The sequence below is a fragment of the Cervus elaphus genome, chromosome 21 (assembly GCF_910594005.1).
Source record: "Cervus elaphus chromosome 21, mCerEla1.1, whole genome shotgun sequence".
Lineage (NCBI taxonomy): Eukaryota > Metazoa > Chordata > Mammalia > Artiodactyla > Cervidae > Cervus > Cervus elaphus.
In genome coordinates, this window is record NC_057835.1 from 42,846,581 (window position 1) to 42,868,684 (window position 22,104).

Sequence of the window (22,104 nt, forward strand, 5' to 3'; positions counted from 1 at the left end):
TATAAGGCTTTGTGAGGATTAAATACAATAATGAATGTTATCTGCTTTGCCTAATGCCTGGAACATAGTGAGTGATAAAAATAGTAATTATTTTCATGAATTTACCTATTATGCTATTATATTGAAACAAGCTAATTGTAATTGTGTTGAGCAGAGGCTATTTCTGAAAAGCTCTTAGAACCACCATGAATTTGCTAGAACCCACTGTAACTTGTTATTGGCAGTGTTAGCCAATCGCAAGTGGCATTGTGTTTTTAAAATTTGATTTCTTCCATGCTCTATGAAATTAAATCCATATTTTTACATATAAAGTTGCATCAGCAAAATTTTACAAATCTCCATTCAAAAATCAGGACAGAGATGCTTCTGAAAGAGGACAACATAGCATGGCTTCTTAGATGAAGAGATGAAATATTGTATATTTTTAAAATTTAGCAATTTGGTCACAAGTAAAGATCATGTTACAGTATTACAAATTAATGAACTAAGGCATTGCAAATGAAAGGAACATTTTGCAAAAGTGGCATTTAAGATTATTTTTGTGTCACATTTGTCAGAAGTTTGGTTTTTCTTGTGGATAGGTAAAGAAAAACCACCTCCTGGAGGCATTGTCTTAGGACATCCAGCCAGCCTTGCCTCTGGTCTCTGCTTGCCTTCCAGGATCTGGAGGTTTACGGATGTGTCTACTGATGGTTCTCACCATGGTTATGCTGATCTAACCAGATCAGCTAAGTAACCTATGTTGTTGTTGCTTAGTTGCTAAGTCATGTCCAACTCTTTTGAACCACATAGACTACAGCCTGCTAGACTCCTCTGTTCATGGGATTTCCCAGGCAAGAATACTGGGGTGGGTAGCCATTTCCTTTTCCAGAGGATCTTCCTGACCCAGGGATCGAACCTGAGTCTCCTACGTTGCAGGCAGATTCTTTACCACTGAGCCATTGGAGAAGCCCTAAGAATCACTTGCTTTTAGACCCAGGATGGGGGATGGGTGAAGTTCTGAATGTTTTCTGATCACTTAGCAAGTTTGGATTGTCTAAATGGGATGAAGTTGCAGGGGCCATCTCAAGGAACTTTATAACTTCAGAAATATGCCTTCCAAATGTAGTCATTGAACAAAAGCCACTGATTGGCTTAATTGCTAATAGTCACAGCTTATCCATATTTCTTAAATAAAAATCCAAGGGGATCAGCAGAACAAGACTTATTTCTCTTATAACCAAATTCTTCTAGAACCATGTAAGGCAGTTCATACAGAGATCATGATTTAGGAAGGTCTTCCTCAGTCTGAATCTTTAGATCAGCAGAAACTAAAGTATAGGCTCTCAAAACCGTATCACTCTGTTGTAGGCAGTAGGATCTGTCCTGTTAGATTTGATTATACTTTTTTTTTTCAGGTCCATCGTTTTTTTTTTTTTTTAATCTATTAATTTTGCTGCATCAGGTGTTAGTTGTGACACGTGAGATCTTCCTTGTGTCACGTGGAATCTTTCCTTGTGGCACTTGGTCTTTCTAGTTGTGTGCATAGGCTCAGAAGCTGTGGCACACAGGCTTATTTACTCCCTGGCATGTGGGATTTTAGTTCCTGGACCAGGGATCGAACCTGCATCCTCTGCATTGCAAGGCAGATTCTTTACCACTAGACCACCAGGGAAGTCCCCTCGGGTACATCTTAAATTTCAAAAATTTAGAAACTATTATCCTTCAGCATTGATTTTTGTCTCTTTCTATTCATCTTGCACTTTGGGAATACCAAGAAAAGAACTATAAACTGTGATTACATTTCTTGTAGGAGATCATAATATAAAAGCCTCATGGTTACTTTGGAATATTACCTAGAAGTCAAAAAACAAAATTTCTTTCAATGTACCCATTGAATGTATCCATTCTTAAGTTTGCCTAAAAGTCTGTGATTTAAAAAAAATACAATGATAACATAACTGAAATGGGGAAATTTAGTGGGGCAAGCTAGAGAACAGGGATTTCTTTCCACTCAAGTTGTCTGGAAAGGCATTATGGAAATGATTTTTGAACTGACCCCTAGAAGATTTATAGGATTGACATATGCCAAGATGGAGGTAACCAGGAAGAGGAATGCTAGCTATCAGAGCAATAGTGATTTCATTTTCTTATAGACATTTTTGCCAATCATGGTTAAATGAGATGCTCAGGAGAAAAACAAAACAATTTAAAAGTTAATATTTTGAGTTTATTATCTTTCATAAGTGATATTAATTTAGTGTCTCATATTTATTGGTTGTGACCTTTATTTGAGAAAACGTTCAGGTTCTAAAATTATCAAATGTGATTTTCTTCCCCTTCTCTTTTGAAACAAAATGGATTTATAAGGTTCAATCTAAAACTACTTGTATTATAGCAAGGAAATAGTTAAATTTCAAAAATTAGTTAATATTCGATTAATTTTGAAATGTAATGGTATTGGAAGGGAATTGCTGAATTTGAGGTAAGTACTTAGACCTTTTCTCTGAATTTGTTTGGGAGATTTCTCTTAGTTTTGGATAGGAGAATGTTATCTGGACGGTGAATACGTGAGTGAGAGCTTCGTCTAGTAGGCCTCTGATGCGGAGGATCCTGTTTTATTTGGCATCGTATTCCTGTGTCTGACACATTGAACATGCTTATTAATGTCAGAGAAACTAAAAAGGAAGTAGGTGAAAAAGGAAAGAGAAGCGGACTTTCCTGGTGGTCCCAGAGCTAACTCCTTGTTCCTGATGCAGGGGTCTGGGTTCGACCTCCGGTCAGGGAACTCGATCCCATGTGCCACAACTAAAGCTCTTGCGTGCCTCAACCTGACCACCATCGTTGTTGTTTGTTGTTTACTCACTAAGTCGTGTCTGATTCTTTTGTGACCCCACAGACTTTAGCTTGCCAGGCTCCTCTGTTCATAGACTTTTCCAGGCAAGAATACTGGAATGGGTTGTCATTTCCTACTCTAGGGCATCTTCCTGAGCCAGGGATCGAACTCACGTCTCCCGCATTGGCCGGTGGATTCTTTACCACTGAGCCACCTGGTAAGCCCAACTAAGACCCAGTGCAGCTAAATACAATTAAATAAATAGATAATATTTTAAAAAAGGAGAAAGGAAGAAAGGGAAGGAAAGAGGGGAAGTCAGAGAGAAAAGAGGAAAGAAAGGAACAGTGTAAGATGGATTGGTTGGGGAAGATTTTAGTAACAAGGACATGTGCGTGTGCTAATTTGCTTCAGTCATGTCTGACTTTATGTGATACCGTGGACTGTAGCCCGCCAGACTCCTCTGTCCATGGGATTCTCCAGGCAAGAATACTGGAGTGGGTTGCCATGTCCTCCTCCAGGGGATCTTCCTGACTTAGGGATCAAACCTGGGTCTCTCATGTCTCCTGCATTGGCAGGCAGGTTCTTTACCACTAGCGCCACCTGGGAAGCCCAAATATCAAGGACATAAACCCTTATTACTCTAGGGAAATAAGGCAAATCATTACTTTTTACTCAAGTAAAGTAAATGTAGAATCTTGAAGTAAGTGTTTAAAGGATTTTTCCTAAATAGAATTGACAGAACTTGAAAGCTGCTTAGCAGAGTGGTAAACATAAAGAAAGTAGAAGACTCACAGGTGACTAAGCTGTTTTTAGAAACACGGTGGTAGAGGACCTTTGTGTCAGAAGTTGATAATAGGAGAGGGGGGATTATTTGAAAGAAAAGGGATGCTGAGTACAATTTTTAATACACTTGTGTTTGAGTCTTTTATAGGGCATCAAGGAAAAGAAGTAATACAGTAGAGATCAGGGATTGCCAATGTAGATTTGAAAATCATATCCGTTGAATTCATAGGTAGAATAATGAGGGTGGATGAAATTTCCAAGAGAGGAGTGTGTAGTAAAACCAAACGTGCATGGAATTCCAGAAGTGGAATATAAATCACCCTCTAGGGAAATTGGGCTATGAAGAGATGCCAGAGAGAGGTGGCTGTGTTTCCATGAATGAGATCTATGTGTTTAAATTCTGTGAAATTCACCGACTTTAAAACTGTGGCTCCACTGGGGGAGAAATAAGAGTAAACAGAGAAATCCTAACTTGAAACCCCTACTTCTCAATATCAACTCAGGCAAAAGGTGTGAAGACCACATTTCAGTGGCCAAGAGCCAAGTCAAGTCCAGATTCTAGAATGTTTTTTACTCTGCATCATTACGTGCGTACGTGCTAAGTTGCTTCAGACATGTCCTACTTTTTGCGACACTCTGGACCACATAGCCTGCCAGGCTCCACTGTCCATGGGATTCTCCAGGCAGGAATACTGGAGTGGGTTGCCAGGCCCTCCTCTGGAGGATCTACCTGAGACAGGTATCGAACTCATGTCTTTTACATCTCCTTCATTGGCAGGTGGGTTCTTTACAAGCACCACCTGGCAAACCCACTCTCCCTCAGTATTTCCAAATATAAAATCTCATGAACCAAACAGACAACTGGAATGAGTTATTCAATCTGTACTTTTGTGGGCCAAGATGCAGAAGATGTAAGTGTGTCCTTGGTGGTAGAAAACAAAGCAAGTTCATATATGGGGGTAAGGACAATGACAGGTGCCCTGGCAGTAGCATTCTGGACAGTGTAAGCAATCTGGAAGGGCTTTGCAGTATAAATAGAAATGGAGACACTTTAAAATAATCAGAAAGTTTTTATTTCTAGAGCTTCCTCTTCCTTATATCATTCTTTCTAAAAGGCACTTCTTTCAGATGGACTTATTTTGGGGACAAGAGAAAGCAAGGCTTTCTTTCACTTCTCTCATTTCAGAAATGACCATGTTCTCAGCTTCACTTCTAATGAAGACAAGAGCAGAATAGTTTGTGAAAACTGCAGCCTTCATATTTTGGTCATATTGTCCAACCTTCTTCCAATGACATCAGTTATTGATAGAATCTCAGAAATATTATCTTCTTCAGTTGTATTATGTGGGAATGGATGCTTGATCAAGTCAGGCACAATGCATTACAGTTAAAGTTTCTTCCATATAAATAGGCCCAGAATATTTGTCCCAAGGAGATAATTGAGAATATACAAGAGGAATAAGCAGAGAATGAAGATGGTGTGTGTTAGGAGCTGGTAGAAAAAGGGGCAGGCATTTGGATGTTACTGGTACGGTCACTGCGTGATGTCAACAAGCCACACCAAATTCTCACCACGATACTCTTGGAGTATGGCTTCCCTCCCTGGTTTGACTAAATATAATTTGCTTTCATTTTTTTCCTTCTTTTTTCCTCCTTCTGTTGATTTAGCTATTTGAATCACGATGTTTTGGCAGCAAAATCGATCTTGTCTCTTTTCTCAACAGCCATGCAACCAGATCTTTACCTGTGGTCTGGGAGGGATCCACCCCTTAAGCTTAATTTCTAACTCCTGCTCTGTTTTTCTCTTTACTGACTACACTAAGGAAGTGAAATCTCAGAAGGTCTGAGAGCTGCCCTCAACTCTACGCTTAAACATGATCATATCTGTTCATTTAATGCGTAAACCATTAACTCAAAATGACACAAGGAGGAAGTGAGGGAGCAGAAAGGATAATTTTAGACTTTATTCCACTGTGAGTGTTCCTTCTGCAAATGCATGTTAATCGCAGAATCAAAATAAACACACTTAATTGAACAGTATTGTGGATCAATAAAATCATTGACCGAGTTCCACGGGTGCTCACTTGAGGTAAACAAGTGATTTAATAGTCTCCACTTCCTTCGGGCCTCTTCGGTGCAGCCATCAATAGCGACCTGATAAATCGGATCTGGCAGTGACCAAAAGGCCCTTGTCAGGCAACCCAGCTTGACCTCCTGAGGCATATTACCGCCTGACATCTTACGAGCCATTTCCTTTTCCCATTCCATGTGTCTGACAATTCTTGAAGACTAGCTTGTGAGAACACACACACACGCACATACCCATGCACACCCTTTACAAAGAAGGTTATTTCTTTAAAGACTTAAGTAAGAATTGCATTTTCTGATCGTTTACCTTATTCCCATTTAAACAGTTTACATCTTTTGTTTTTCCTGCTTGTACATGCAATGCCACCAAATAGGAAAGAGGAGATGCAGAAGACAGAGAGGAAGTTGAAAGAAAATAAAACATGAAGATTGCTACTAGTGGTCACCGATTTTAGGTTTTTAGATTGAATCTTGGAGATGGGGTGGTGTTTTGCATCCGTAATGGGGTTCTAGCCTTCTCTGAATTTCTAGAGGGAGAACCTGATAAGTTACCGTGATAACAATCTATGCTGCATGTCCAAACATCAGGCTGCAGACTGCATGGCAGACCTAGGCCGGATAGACTTCTCTGTCAGCCTGGTCTGCCTCTGGTGTCCATTAGGATGTTTCTACTTTGCATGAACATGACTGCCACCCATGAAAGCCATTTGAAGTCAGGTATATTTTTTGGAACACATAAAATTCAGTGGTGACTGACCAAATTAATTCATAGTTTCATGCAGAAATTCTAAACTGCTTTAAAATTCCCAACTATGGATCCTGGGGTAAGAATCTGTGCAGATCAGATGAAACCTGATGAAGGAACTTAAGTCATAGTTCATCTTAACTGTTTATCTAGAATGTTTTTAATAAATAGTGCTGAGTAAGAAATACTAGAGAAGAAGGAGTCTCCGCAGGCATTAGAAATATGTCATTGGCTATTAATACACTGTCAACATAGCTGTATGCAAATGCTTTCAGGAATAATCAGATGTATTAAGGAACTGGTAAATCTAGAGACTCAGTATTTTCTTGTTGTTTAGTTATTAAGTCATGTCCAACTCTTTGCGACTCTGTGGACTATTATATGCCAGTCTCCTTTGTTCTCTTCTATCTCACGGAGTTTGCTCAAACGCATGTCCATTGAGTTGTTGCTATCTAACCATCTCATCCTCTGCCACCCCCTTCTCCTTTTACGTTCACTCTTTCCCAGCATCAAGGTCTTTTCTAGTGAGTTGGCTCTTCTCATCAGGTAGCCAAAGTATTGGACCTTCAGCAGCAGTCCTTCTAATGAATATTCAGGGTTGATTTCCTTGGGATTGACTGGTTTGATTTTGTTTCAGTCCAAGGGACTCTTAAGAGCAATGCCATAGACTGTATTCTCTGTCCATGGGATTCTCTAGACAAGAATACTGAAGTGGGTTGCATTTCCTTCTCCATGGGATCTTCCCGACCCAGGGATAGAACTCACATTTTCTGCATTGGCATATAGATTCTTTTCCTCTGAGCCACCAGGGAAGCCCCTCATTATTTTAGTGTCTTCTAAAGGCCACACCTATTATGATGCATCAGTGTCATTCTGGAATGTTAGATAGACAGTTGAGCCCCGTAGTCCATCAAGTGAAACCCCATTACTGTTGGTTGGATGAAAAACTCAGACCTTTTATTAAAATTTGGTGGCTGAATATATTTTAACTCCTGCATTGTTTAAGGAGTATAAATGTGAGTACCCATGCCCTTCCTTTGGCTTTTCTGGCCAGATCTTGGCCATTAAAAAAATAATGGTGATGACAACAAAAGCAATTCATGCCATACTTTCTGTAAGTTTCTTTGCTGTTGGCAAAGCAAAGTGTGTAGTCATCTCTAATGATGTATATACCACCTAAGGCTTACTCCAGTGATAAATAAGACTCACTCTGTGTCCTGTGCTTTTCTAAAGGGTTTTTAAAATCTAGATGCTCAAGCTCCACTCTGGAGTTCCTACTTCTAGATAAGAGCCTAGAAATCTGATTTGGGGAAAATACTCTCTTTCTGATGCCAAGTCAGTCCAGGAATCCTTGCTCACTCCACTCTGGAGTATGGGCCATCTCCACATCAGGATGTGGACTTTCAGCCATGATGCTCCTACACAGACTGTCTCTTCAGTCTGAAATGCTCTTTGATCTTTCCTTAAGAAACATAATATTAATCATCAGCTCTGCTGGAGTACCATGCCTACTGTCAGACCCATGTTCCTTCTTGGAAACACTTCCAAAAAAAAAATTACTTATTTGTTTGGCTGCCTTGGGTCTTAGTTGTTAGAAGGATGCTTGTTGCATCATGCAGGATCTCTCACTGTGGCTCTCGGGCTGCAGTAGTTGCAGCGCAGACTTAGTTGCTCCAGGACGTGCGGGACCTTAGTTCACCTACCAGGGATGGAACCTGTGTCCCCTGCATTGCAAGGCGGATTCTTAAACACTAGACCCCCGGGGAAGTCCTGGAAACACTCGACTTTTGATGAGATTGGGAAAAATGAACATTATTTGAAAGATTTTTCTCTCCTTGCTCATAGTAAGCGCCACAGTTTGCAACTGTACATGCAAATGTCCATAAAATGAAATTGTAGCTACACATAAGATGTGTAGCTATAGTTTTTCTTTTCTTTTCTTGGGTGATTGATTACAAATGGTAGGTTTTTATTGACATACTGAATAGTGGCATTTTGTAGGGTAGACTGCTGTATTTCTTTCTTAATTTTTTTCTCCTTTTAAGGCCCTGAAATAAAGGGAAGGTTGAAAAGTCAGTTTCTGAATTTTGCTACATAAAATTTTCTAAGAGATAGATAGATATACATTTAAATTTTAATTTTTTCCCCTAAATGATGGTAACTTCAGTGTACATCTTGTAGTCCATAGCAGAGTCAGTGTTAAAGACCATTAGATATTTGACTGATGCATTTTCTAAATGAGGTACAGCTAATAAAATCCTCAAAAGATAAAAAAAAATAATAATAAAGACCATTAGAGTTAATTAGAGCATTTGATAATAAGACTTCAGTAATATGCACGGACAAGCTTATGACTTTGGTGAAAGGCATGGTGTATAGATAAGAGAAAGTTTTCTTAATGATTAAAGTAGTAATAGGTTTTTGCAGCTTTGGGATAACATAGTACTAAAAGAACATTGAATTATATAGGGCAATTTGTTTTTTAAATAAGTTTCATTTAATGTAGTGGCCTGATCTGAGCGTTAAAGTGAGTAGGAGCCTTTGACAATAGGTAAAGTACAGCATTGCTAGTGTTCAGCGTTAAACATTTATTTCTTTAGGTGAGGCGGCAATTTCTGGTAACATGTCTTTGTAAGGTGTCACTTCTCACAGACTTTTTTAACCTGCCTTCAATCAAAGTAATGCTATTTGATGTATAAATTGTTTTTAAAAGTAGACCTCTTTTTTTCTGCTTTTATGATAGAAATTCTAAGCAGAAAATGAAAGCAGGATCCACCCCTAATTATCATTTTCAAAATTTCATTCTTTTGATATGAAAGGTTTCATTTACTTTTCCCTTAAAAAAGAAGAAGTAAGCTCTGGACCATTCTGTTTTGAATAAGACATTCTCTGTATTTTTCTGTTCCAAATATGTAAAATAAATACCAGTTTTTAAAATTATTTTTTTACATGTCTAGGAATAAGATTTTCTAGTCACATGCTAGAAAATGAAAGGACCTTTACTGTAAAATGTGATAATGTAAAGTTTGAGAGGGAAATGAAGACTAAACAACCATTCAGGAGACCAGCAGAATTCAATGTCAAAAAAGGAGGCAGTTGTTACCTTAATCATTTCACCCCAACTGATAGACTCACTGCTTGAGTGTCATCACTAAATGGTCCTGAACTTGACCAGTGGACTTTCAGTTAACTGTGAGTGGACTCTGTTTACACAATGGTGATTTCACCTAATTATGGCATGGTATGTAACAAAACCCTTGAGTTTTATTTTTTGACTGTCTTGTCAGAACTTCACACATGCACTGAATTCGGTACTTGTAGATTTTTCATTTGTTTTGTAATTCACTGTATTTTCCAAGGAAAAGTGATTACTATATTATGGCAGCTTCTGAAACCAAGAATAACAATTTTTTTAGCATTTGGTAAATTCCTTTCAAGGAGTTGGTTCTCAAGAAATATTTGCAGGAAGAATATATACTTGTAAGTATTACAAAGGAAAACATGGTTCTTTTGGTCTTCAAATATCTATCATGCCTCTTTCTTAGTTTTTAGATTTTCAGTACTTAGATGATACTTAACACAGTAATAGGAACTGAAAGAAAGAAAGAGTAAAATTCCTTTCATCACTTTCAAACATCACTTTTTGTAAAAGTCCATCAATGGTCTTACTGTAATTTTTAAACCTTTTTATCATCTTATCTATTCACATGACATTTGTAATCTATAAATCGTTCTCTGTTATGTAAGCACACTTTTGAATTCTAGGTTACATTTCCTTACAGATGTCTATAAGGTTCTCAAACCTATGTATCTATACTGACGTACTCTTTAGCTCTTTTGCTATTCAGCCAACTACTCCTGCTGTCTTATGTTTTGTTAGTGGAATGTCTGCTCTTCCTCTTGCTGAACTCTGAAGTTTTCTTTTTACTCCTATCATCTGTTCCCATCCAGCCAACTGCCAACCTTTGCAATTTTGTACTTGGCATCTTTTCTTAGTTATGTCTTGTCTTTTTTTTTTTTTAATTTACTTATTACCTCAAACTTAGACCAAACTTAGCCTCCAAATCAGTCTTTCCACTTAACTATTCCTTTTTTCTCCTGCCTACTTTATACGATTGTTGCCACCTTGTTTAAAGTTTTAATCTATTTCTTCACTCATGTAAGCATTTTTGATGAGAAATCCAAAGCTAAATTAATTTATGTTGACTAGGATGATCAATTATTGATCAATAAAATAACAATACTTCACATCTATATTACGGGTTAAACCTGACAGATTGCTGTCTTCTGTTATAATCTAGGTGAAAAAAACTTAGCAAAATGAACAGTACTTAAAGGAAGACTTTGGAATGAATAGCTAAATTCAAGAGTTTCAGGTTTTCTTTAGAATTGATGCCATGTCTACTCAATTCAATTCTGGACTATTGTGTCCCATGACTGTTGAGTTCAGACTTTTAACCATCTGTATGTGACATGACCTTTTCTGTTACTTATGATTTTCCTCAGTTTAATGTAGATATTTCATAAAGTGCTAGTTTGAAGTCTTCTGATCTCAACTGTCTAGCAGACAGCTTATTTTTTCCATAACTGATCTTGCCTAGTTGATTGTTTCTCAGTTTGTAGATGAGTAGTGCCATTCTATGTAGAACCGAGTGACTTGTCCAAGATGAAAAGCTCTTAAAGTTTCCTTCAAAGAATGGTATCTATCAGTCCTCATTACTTTAGGGCCATTTTTCTTGGTGAGATGCTTTAGGTCGCATTCTGTGCCCAGAATTTAGGGTTAGTTGACTAGCTACCTATTCATCTATAATGAAAAGAATGGAAAAGTCATGATTCTTTATGAACTTGGTAGAACTTCCTGGGCTAGTCATTTCTTCAGCCCAAAATCTTAGAGCTGAGAGCAGAGAGAAGCTGATTTTGAATGTTTACAATGCCTTTAATGTAGATAAATGAAATAAAGTGCATTAAGATATAAATATTATGCTATACAATTATTTTCCATTTTTACCCAATACATGTTGTATATCTTATTATTGGTGCTTTGAGGATAGAATAGGATTTATTGAGCTAATTGCTAATTCAGTACAAATAAAATAGTGTAAGATTTTGCAGTGTTTTAAGATGACTTGATAGATTGTTTATTAATTATATTGCAAAAGGCTGCTTGTGCTAAAAATTATATATTCTTCCTCTCCAGAATCAGTAGCAAGCACATCCTATTTCTGAGCTATATTGCATATCTGGAAGCTTGATAATTGCTGTTCATATTTTTGTACCAAACTGATAATGTGTTATTAATTCAGATTTTTAAAAAATAACCTTCTAAATCCCTATGTTTTGTCCTAGGTTTAAAATTCTATGAGAACCAGACCACACATTCTTCTGCTCTTAGGCTGTGTTGTTTTCAGAGATGCTAACCTGTTAGTGATTAACCAAGATTAGGGTCTTGGACGCTTGTGGTTATCAGAAAGCTTTCCCTGAGGATGTCTACAGTTCAAGGAGAATTTCTGCATTTATGTCTAGGAGGGATGCTCTAAAACCATATTGAGTTTATGTAAAGACATATTTGTTTTGTGAATGTTTAGCGATGCCGTTGGATGATTGAAATGAAAAATTTGACACTAAAGGGACGTAGTCTGGACTTAAAATGCCAGACTGTTGTTCTTTTCAGCCTTAATGGGATAAGAAGTAAATTAGCGTATTTACAGAAAAAAAATTCTATGTGATCTTGTAGCTTTGAAATAACTATGCAAAGAAGCAGGATGTACAGTATGTATGAAGAAATTCAGTTGCTAGCTGTGTTCATTCTTGTCTTTCTGCTTCTAAAATGCATCTTTGTAATATTTTCCACTTTTTAATTTCCTGCTCTATTTCCTATCGCAAATTCTGTGAACTATTTTGATTTGTTGTGTTTTCCCATTACATATAGTAATTAACAAGTCTTTGTCAAATATAAAAAGTAGTGAATGAAAAAAATCAATGGTAGAGCTGAGGTTCAAATCAGAATCTAAATGTTGCCTTTTCTGTTCTTTAAGCACTCATCTAAACCTTTCTAAACATTATTTTGAGGATAAATGATAAAAATAACAAAATAATGCATAGTATTTCAGACAGTGAAATGTTTGTGATCTTTTTAAATATTTTTTCTCACAATTTTTTAATAGCACAGAAGTTGATAAGACCCAAACTGTAACAAGAAGGAGTAACCAGTTTGTATTGATTTGTAGGCTTACTCACTTTTTCTCCATATCATCAATTTTCTACATGAAGCTTAAATATGGAATTTCTGGTTTCCTCTTTGCAATGTTTCTTAGAGGCCCTGGGGATTCACAGCAGATCTGTTCCTCTGACTCACATGCATTGGAGGCAATGTATATCCTCATCTCTGTTCGCTATCTGGTTAAATCTTTCCGTCTATCACCTCTTGCTGAGAGAGCATCTCAACCTAACTAATGTCTATGTTAATTAATATTTGCCAAAAAAAAAAATCTGATGTATCTGTTTATATTTACATGAAAATAGGATGAGGTTTGATAATAAGCCCAATTATGAGTGGAAGTATAATATATTAGACATAAAAGAAAAGAATAGAATCAAATGGTAGTCTCCACTATCTCCCTTGAGTTTATACAGGAGACATCAGTAATTAATAAAGCCACTCAGAATCCTTCTTGACACAGTGTTCTTGGCAATGCTTACCAGTTGATTGGAAGGGGCAGGTAGATTGAAACCTATTTGCCATCTTTATTTCCATCTATGGTATAGGTTCAGTTAAATCATACGAAAATATCTGCTTTCTTACCTGGCTTTTAGCAAAAGCTTTGGAACTAATTGTAGGGGAAGTATGTGGGAAAGAAGGTAAGATAAAACTGTAATTTGCCACCTGCTGTTAGTTGAACACTTTGGCCGTAAATTCATGTCTTTGGTGTTTTTGTGTGTTTATGTATAATATTATTCTCTTTATGCTTCATACAGGTCAGAATATTGACTTAGGAAATAAAGTCTCAACTGTTTTTGCATTTCTAACATACTGGTCTATCTCTGATGATGAGCATTTAGAGAACTGAGTTCATCAGGAGTCATTACAAGTGATGGGTAACCTAAGGTGGTTGTTAACAGTATGGATATTATGCATATGGACCACCCAGGTATAAGAACAGATTATTATTACTAGAAACAAACTAATTCTTTCTTTTCTTTAAGATTTTTTTTTTTTAAAATGTGGACCATTTCTGAAGTCTTCATTGAATTTGTTACATTATTGCTTCTGATTTATGTTTTGACTTTTTGGCCGTGAGGCATGTGGGGTCTTAGCTCCCAATCAGAGTTTGAACCCACTTCCCCTGTATTGGAAGGTCAAGTCTTAACCAATGGACCACTAGGGAAGTCCCTAGAGAGAAACTAATTCTTAAGAAAAGAATGCTCAAACTGATTCCAGCCTCCCTTGCAATCCTTTCTGGACATTCAGAATCAATTTGGGGAAATTTCTGTGAAGCTTAGAGTTTTGACAGTGTTATTCAGAATTTTCAATTACCTTCTTGAAGACAAGACAAAGAAAGATGTCGGTTCATTCATAAATATTTAATCATATTTAGTATGGCTCTAAGTTATGGTTTTAAAAATAATTGGCAATGACTTAAAAGAATGGAAAACACTATATGGGAGTACATATATATTTCATCTTTTGCTGTTTATGATATGTGGTTTCAGACAATTTTGGCAGAAACAGTTTTTTACCTTACTTTAGCTGCAAACCTTAGGCAGTGTAATCTAAGAAAGTGAAGCCTCTACAGCAACGTATATAATTCTTTATCCTAAATTAACATGGTTGATCTACCACCATTAGTGCTTCTCCATTTAGCATTGTCACAGCCACTTGAAAAGGTTTCTGGGTTTATTTTCATTTTCATGTGGTATGTATGTGCATGTACACATGTGCATGTGAGTGATTACATGCCCACATGTACATTCTTTAGGGTTGCAAACAGGGGCTATAGATTCCATTAAGAATAATATTGGTCTTTTTCTTCTGTGTTGACATAAACTGTGTGTGTATCCCCAGATTAACAACATAGAATAACCACACTTGGGGCCTTCTTTGGAATTAAGTTGGACTAACAGTTTCTTTCATCTTTTATCTTGTTTTCCCTTACCTGGTTTGCAGTTTGGAATGGTACCCTCTGCCTTTGGTGTAAGACTCAACCTTATAAAACCTCCTAACCTATTTGCTTTAGTAGTGCCACCAGGCATATACCCAGTTAAATAACTCTGTGTTCCTGCCTCCATTAGCAGTTCACTTATTCCTAAAAATATTTGTATTGCATTAGTAATACTTGTTTCAAAAACTAATAAGAAACAGATAGCCAAAAGAAAAATAAGATACACTATTAATAATTTCAAAATGTGCTGCTTCTCTCAGCCATGTCCTGTCTCTTTCCACCTATGTTTTTTGCTTTTCCAGCTCTCTGCCTGTCTTTCTTCATTTTTGTCTGTCTTATTTGTTTCCTGTTCCTCTTTATGTCTCTGGATCTTCAATTCTTTGCCCTAGTCACTCCTAGTTTCTGTTTCTATCTAGCACATTTTTAAGTAAAAAAAAAAAAAAAGTAAAAAACATCGTTCTATAAGTTGGTGGTTAAGGCTTTGAATTTTTGATATATTGTTATTGATTTTTGGCTGTGCTTCTTGTAACTTTGAAAAATTTTTTCACCTACATAAGTCTCTTATTTTTGCATTGGTAAAATGCCATTAGGATTAAGGCATTTAGGAAATGTGAACAGTTAGTCTTAGGGACTTACTTGTTTGTATTTCTTTACATACTTTCCTGATTATTTTATGGTAAATTTCTAGGATGTGAATTGCTTCATTATATGGCATGCATTTTTAAACACATATTTCCAAATTGCCCTCCAGGTAGGTTGGGTCTATTAATATTGCACAAGTAATTTTGGAGAATGTTCATACCCTAACCAACAGTTGTGGGTTATTATTCTTTTAAAAATTTCCTAATAATAAATGAAGATATTTATTGCTATTTTACTTTTAATAATAGTGAGGTCAGATTTTCTTTATATGCTTTAATGAATTGTATGCTCATATACTTTGCACACTTTTTCATTTAGGTGTTCAGTTTTTTTTTCCTTATTGATGTTTTAGAGCTCTTTGTATATTAAGAATACTAGCTCTTTATAGTATGTATTGTAAATATTTTCCCAGTTTTTTTGCTTGCATGTAATTTAATTATGGGGTGTTTTTATGCATGGGTGTTTTAGTTGTTACCTTTATGAATCATTAGTCTTTTATCATTTCTACCTTTTTAGATCTAAGTATTAGGACATATTTTCCTTTTTCTGAGAAACTCATATTGCTTGCCCCCTTTTGACTTTCAGTCAATTCTTCATTAACATGGGTTATAAGGAAGAGCAGGCTGCCATAGAGAATATAAAATCTTGGTTAAACATTATACTCAATACATGTTACAAAATGGATTACATGCAAACTTATTTATTGAAAGTTAAACCTAGTATTTGTGCATTTGTTTGGCATTCTATTAAGTAACACAAAGTATTATATAAATTGCTTGAAGGAAAGTATGTAGAAATAGTCTGTTGTTACTTGTTATTAGTTATATTTGCTTATAATCATCAGTATAGAGCCATTGTACCTTTAGTCTCTCTTTGAGCAAGTGTCATTTATTACATAAATAAACTGGACCCTAGAGAGTCTGCAGTTAAGCTTAGCTTTATTAATAATCTCACTTTTGTGGGCTAGTAGTGGAAAAGACCGTGATGCTGGGAAAGACTGAAGTCAAAAGAAGAAGGGGCAGCAGAGGATGAGATGGTTAGGTAGCATCACCAGTTCAATGGACATAAATCTGAGCAAGCTCCGGGAGATGGTGAAGGACAGGGAAGCCTGGCATGTTGCAGTCCATGGGTTGCAAAGAGTTGGACATGACTTAGTGACTGAGCAACAACAACAGGTGGAACACAGCTCATTCTCTTCTCTCTGTCACTTGACCTCACAGCACTGTTCCAGCCTTCAGAGGCCACACCCTAGTGTTATTTCCATCAGTTTACTTCTTATGAGTTCAGTGTCATTATCAGGATTAAGTTAGGCTGCTAGAAGGTATATCAGTGTCAAATCATTTCAAAGAAGAATTTTCCTTTCGTGGTGTATGTTCATTTAGATGTGATTGTCTTCATATGCAGTCATGGCATTGTTTCTTTGAAGGCCAATGTGGGAGGATGTCATGTCATTTTCTTCTTTTACTTATTTTATTTGTCTTAATGAACAGCCTGAGATCCATGAGAATTTAATGTTCTTCATTTAAATCATAAATTACTATTTTATATTATAGAGTAATTTGTATAGTATCTCCCCTACCCAACTCTTGAATGACTTCACTTCTCAAAATGTAAAGCATCACATATTTCCACCTCTGCTCAACCCACGTTTTCAGTACTAGGTTATTTATCTGGTTTCAGGAGCAAAAACCAGAAAGGGCCAGGATTGGAGTTGGAATGGGTGGGTGGGTAGAGAGAGGCTCCTACATGGCAGATGCAACAATGTAGCTCTTGTTGATTATTAATAAAATTTCTAAAAATAGGTGCCTGACAAATATTTATTCTTAATTTGTGTTCATTTTAATTCCATGCATGCATATCACTATAACATCTATTAACATTTTTTTAAATGGTCAAATTGCTTGCATTTCAAACCATTCCTCTATGCTATCTCCACCCTCTTGCTCACCACATCAGAACTGGAGTATATATTACTGTGAATGTTGTTTTGCTTCCAGGAAGCCCAGATTCAGATTTACTGTTCAGCTATAGCAACTGTATAGGTCCTCACTGCATGCTTATTTCTGATCTCCTTTTCTTTTTTTCACTCAACAAATATGCTTTCTTGTATCCTTTGTGAAAAGAGGCAGGGTATAAATTGCCAAATTTTAAAAAAATGGTTATTATGTCTATTATATATCCCCAAATTAATATCATATTTTCCTCTGCATTTACTTAATTGACCACAGCTTGGCTTATTTTTTCAATAATGATGAAGGAATTTACCATGAGATATCCATACTTAATCAATACACATTATGGCCAACTCTTAACTCAGGAACACGAAGAGCTGTCAAGCAGGGGTTTCCAGGCAGTAATTTATCCCTCCTGCAAACCTTATTCAATGACATTACACACAAGAGGCAACAGTCTGGGCACCAACGATACAACAGCATACACAACCACCTCTGTTCTTACAGTCTGAAGTGGAAGCCAGAGCTCCCCCCCCCCCCCAAAAAAAAAATTGCAGTACAGCGTGGCAAGAGCTATGAAAGAGGTATGCAGAAGTCCTGGGGGTGGGGAGTGGGTATCAGGGAAAAGACTTAGTATATGTGCAGCCATGAGAGAAGGGGGGTAACTGGGAGCTTGGAACTAGTTCCTTGAGGCCGGTCAGACATCATTTGAGAAGGCAAATCTCTGGAGAGGTATTCACCAGGAGTTTAATGGGGGGCTTTATTCTGAGCATGATGGGCGGCCATCGAAGGCTTTTAAGAGGAAGTGTGTGTTGGAGGGGGCTGATATAGTCAGATTTGCATTCAGGAAGAATACAGAAGAATATCTCTATGGGACAGTGGTCACGATGTTGATGTGTGGACTCTCTACAGAAGAAGATCAGAGGTCTTTAAGCATTCCCGAGTTTCTAAACCTGTGATGCTTTTGTTTCCTCTTCACCACAACCTGATGAAACTATTAATAGATCAGTTATGGTGATTTTACAAATTGGACCTGAACTTGAGGGCTCTTTGATGTGTTTAAAGGCATGAAAGGCTTGCGCCCATGTCTATCTGACTCTACACCCGTGACCTCCTCCGCCCTAACCTCTCCTTGTCTGTGGATGAGAAGGTTGGTTCAGAGAGGGCCATTTTAGCTGAAGCTCATACAGATAACTGAGCAGAGCTTGGCTTAGAATACAGATCTGATTCACAGGAGAGGCACGATGCCTGTGTCTTCTAATTGGAGCAGACAGGATGTGAGAAGCCCCGGAGACAGGTGAGATTAAAGACGAGACTCCAGGGGTGGAACATTGAGGTGCGTGGCGAAGGGAGTCGGTGTCGCCAGAGGGTTCACTAGAGGGACCGCCCTGAGCCGGCAGGTGACGGAGGACCAGGGACTTCTGACTGGCATCAGAGACATCAGTTCATTTTAGATGCTGACCCAGATATTTTCATTCATGAAGTTTACTATCACAGTCCAGGGACATAGTTAGTCTGTGAAACATCACTCATTTAAAACAAATACAGTCAGCCCTTGTTACGTGCCAGGAATGATCTTGAATGCTGAAGATGCAAAGGAGGGAATGTAGTCCCTTCATTCATGGAGTTCTGATGAAGAAACAGGCACTTAAACAAGTAAATGACTGCACAACACGGGAACTGCAGCCATTGGGAAATGATGATTGGAGTGGAGATACGGGTATGAATAATGCTTTCTGGGAGCACTGAGGACAGAGCTGGTCATAGAGCCTTCAGGGGAACTCGAGGGATGACACATTTGGGTCTTAGTCTTAAAAGGTGCCTGAGAAATTACCAAGGAGAAAAGGGAAGATATTCACAAATAGGAAAACAAATGGTACAAAATGCTTAAATGATCTGTAAATTAAAAAGAGACAAATGAGATTTTTACTGTCTTGATATCAAGCGTAAGGACAAGTATGTCCCTCTCATCCCATGTCAGATTTTAGGTAAATGACATTTTAAAGAGTTTAATTATTCTTAAAACTTTTGAGCTCAACAGAGTCTGATATGAGGCCTGTGACACCTTTTCTTGTTTTGTCTGGTAAACAACTGCTTCTTCCAAAAGTGAGCCACCCAGACTTTCATGTGAAATACATCTGGGCATATATTTTGAAGATGAATTTCAAAAATAAATTTTTCAGTCATACAGTGCTGATTTGTGAGTTAAATTTTTTCCACAGAACAAAACATTTTTCAAAAATGACTCTTTTTGACTTAGGGGAAATTTAAAAGTTCAATTTTGGTGGAAAATGTGAAACTCTCAGACCTTAAATGTCATTATCCTTTTTATCTGATATTGCGTTTCGTCCCACTGTAGATGTTATTTCTATATTCTGAAGGCAAATTACTGTGTTTGAGAGAAATATTGAACTAGGTAATATATTAAGTTTATTAGTGAAGGTGAAAAAAAAATATTTGTCCATTTGCTCTTTCACTTAATCTACTCTTGGAGTTAATAGCTACTTGTGTTGGTTACCATTTACCTAGGTAGTTTATTAAGTGAAACCTCTTTCTCCCAAGTGGGATGGGCTGACTCGGTCTGTGACTTTCTTGTGATTCTGCAGTGATCTGTGTTGTTGTTTGTGCTAGTAAGGTCTTGGTGATGAACCATTAAATAAAATGATGTGCCCCCAGGCCAGGGAGTTGGTCGATTGCCAGACAGTAATCCTGTACAATTAACTATCAAAGATTTGAGCACTCCATTATTCTAAGAGAGGAAACTGCAGCCATTTGGAAAAACTGAAATGAAGATTGTACATTTGGCTAAGTTTTGGTTTGGAAAGACGTTTGGATAGTTAAACTCATCATTATAACATTTAGATATTGCAACCTCCATTTGGGGTTCTCATTTTGTTAATTTTATTCAATTCCTAGATAAAAATGAAAGGAACTTATTCAGTCTTTACCAAGGATAGGAATGAGTCACTTACAATATAGACCTCAAACCTCTTCAGAAATGAAGTAGGATTTGAATAAAGAAATATTCTCTATGAAAGATAGTTTGAAACTATTGTATTAAAGTGGGAACATGACAAAGTGATCTTTATGTGTTAAGATATGTTAAAAGTTATGTTGTTGAGATATTTTTAGTTACAGAAACCATAAATATTCATTAAGTACCTTGAAAATATTCTTTCGGCAGTTCTTTGGTAATTCAAGCAATCACCCAGTCCACTAATAAGAATCTAAAGATCATATGTTTTTAGGCTGTGTTCTACAATACATATTGAGTTCATTACATAAGGAACAACTGCCTTATTTTGACTGGTTTTTATAGTTTCTCCTAACAGCTTTTTCTTATTTTTATTATTTCTAAAGATGCACCTAAAGTTCAGCAAATATGTAGATAAACATACTCAGAGATCAGTATCTTAGCACATTACCCAGTGAATCAATATGTCAGGACTTCAAACGTTTCAGTGGATGCAAATTCATTTATCCATTTCTTTAACATTCCTTCACTGAACACATGCTGACAACAGTTTTGGCACTATAGCTAGAGTCAAACAGACAGATTCTAACTTGCCTTCATGGAGCTTACAGCTTGAAAGTAGAGATCAGCGCTTTCAAATCACATATCTGATAAGTTGAGGCCTGTGCTGTAGAAGACTTTAATTCCCCCAGTCTTGGGAGCTAGTGGGGGCTTTTCCAACTCAGAAAGGATCATGTGCAGTTCAATGTAAGCCTGGCTTTCAGTAGGAAGCCTGGGTTGAGTTCCGAAGGTTAAGCAAGGGTTCAGACTTCCCAGGTGGCTCAAGGTAAAGAATACCTGCCAAACAGGAGACACAGGTTTGATCCCTGGGTCGGTAAGATGTCATGGAGAAGGGAATGGCTCCCCACTCCACTATTATTGCCTGGAGAATTTTATGGACAGAGGAGCCAGGAGGCTATAGTCCATGGAGTCACAAAGAGTTGGACATGACTCTTTGAGTCTTTGCGACTAAAGACTTAGTGACTAAGCAGCACAACAACAGTATTATCCCAGTGGTGTTTTGAAAATTTATGAAGGTGTTGATGATCATGGTGATTGATTTCTGAAGACATTTCACATGTGTGAGTTAGATCCGCTGGACCACTGCAATATGGGAAAGATTCTGCTGTATATCTGAGAGCTGAAAGTCAGCTTTTCAAAGCTTGTCTATTATAACTGGTGTTGCCACTGTACATTTTACCATTTTGAAAAACTATATCACTAATAAGCCTCCTCATGAAATATTGTTGGCCATGCAAAGCACTTGTAAGAGGGTGCCTTTGTGGTGCACATATAGCTGCAAGCACATGCCTCCATCATTACACATGTGGCCATGCCTCAGATTCTCCAAAGTGAAATATGTATTATTTTATTTTACATTCCTTTTGTTTTCTCTCTCCTTGTATGTTTAAGCCCTTATATTTATTTGTTTAATTCCTGTATGTAGATATATAACATTATATGTGATTTTATTTCTGTATTGTAAAGGGGACGGGCTTCCCTGATGGCTCAAATGTCAAAGAATCTGCCTGCAGTGTGGGAGACCTGGGTTCGATACTTGTGTTGGGAAGATTCCCCTGGAGACGGGATTGTCTACCCAGTCCAGTGTTCTTGCCTGGAGAATTCCATGGACAGACTAGCCCAGGGGGCTACAGTCCAGTTCAGTTCAGTTCAGTAGCTCAGTTGTGTCCAACTCTTTGCAACCCCATGGACTGCAGCATGCCAGGCTTCCATGTTCATCACCACCTCCAAGAGCTTCCTCAAACTCATGTCCATCGAGTTGAATGATGCCATCCAACCATCTCATCCTCTGTTGTCCCCTCCTCCTCCTGCCTTCAGTCCTTCCCAACATCAGGGTCTTTTCCAATGAGTCAGTTCTTCACATCAGGTGGTCAAAGTATTGGAGC

At 37.4% G+C, this 22,104-nt stretch overlaps 1 protein-coding gene and 1 long non-coding RNA gene across 2 annotated transcripts in view; both read left to right on the forward strand.

Annotated features, from left to right (window-relative positions):
* Positions 1-22,104, forward strand: part of ZFHX4 (zinc finger homeobox 4) — a 201,243-nt gene that overhangs the window by 60,704 nt on the left and 118,435 nt on the right.
* Positions 7,136-17,722, forward strand: LOC122678979. The gene is made up of 2 exons (XR_006336304.1): positions 7,136-9,672; positions 11,778-17,722. It is a non-coding gene; the product is annotated as an uncharacterized LOC122678979 (long non-coding RNA).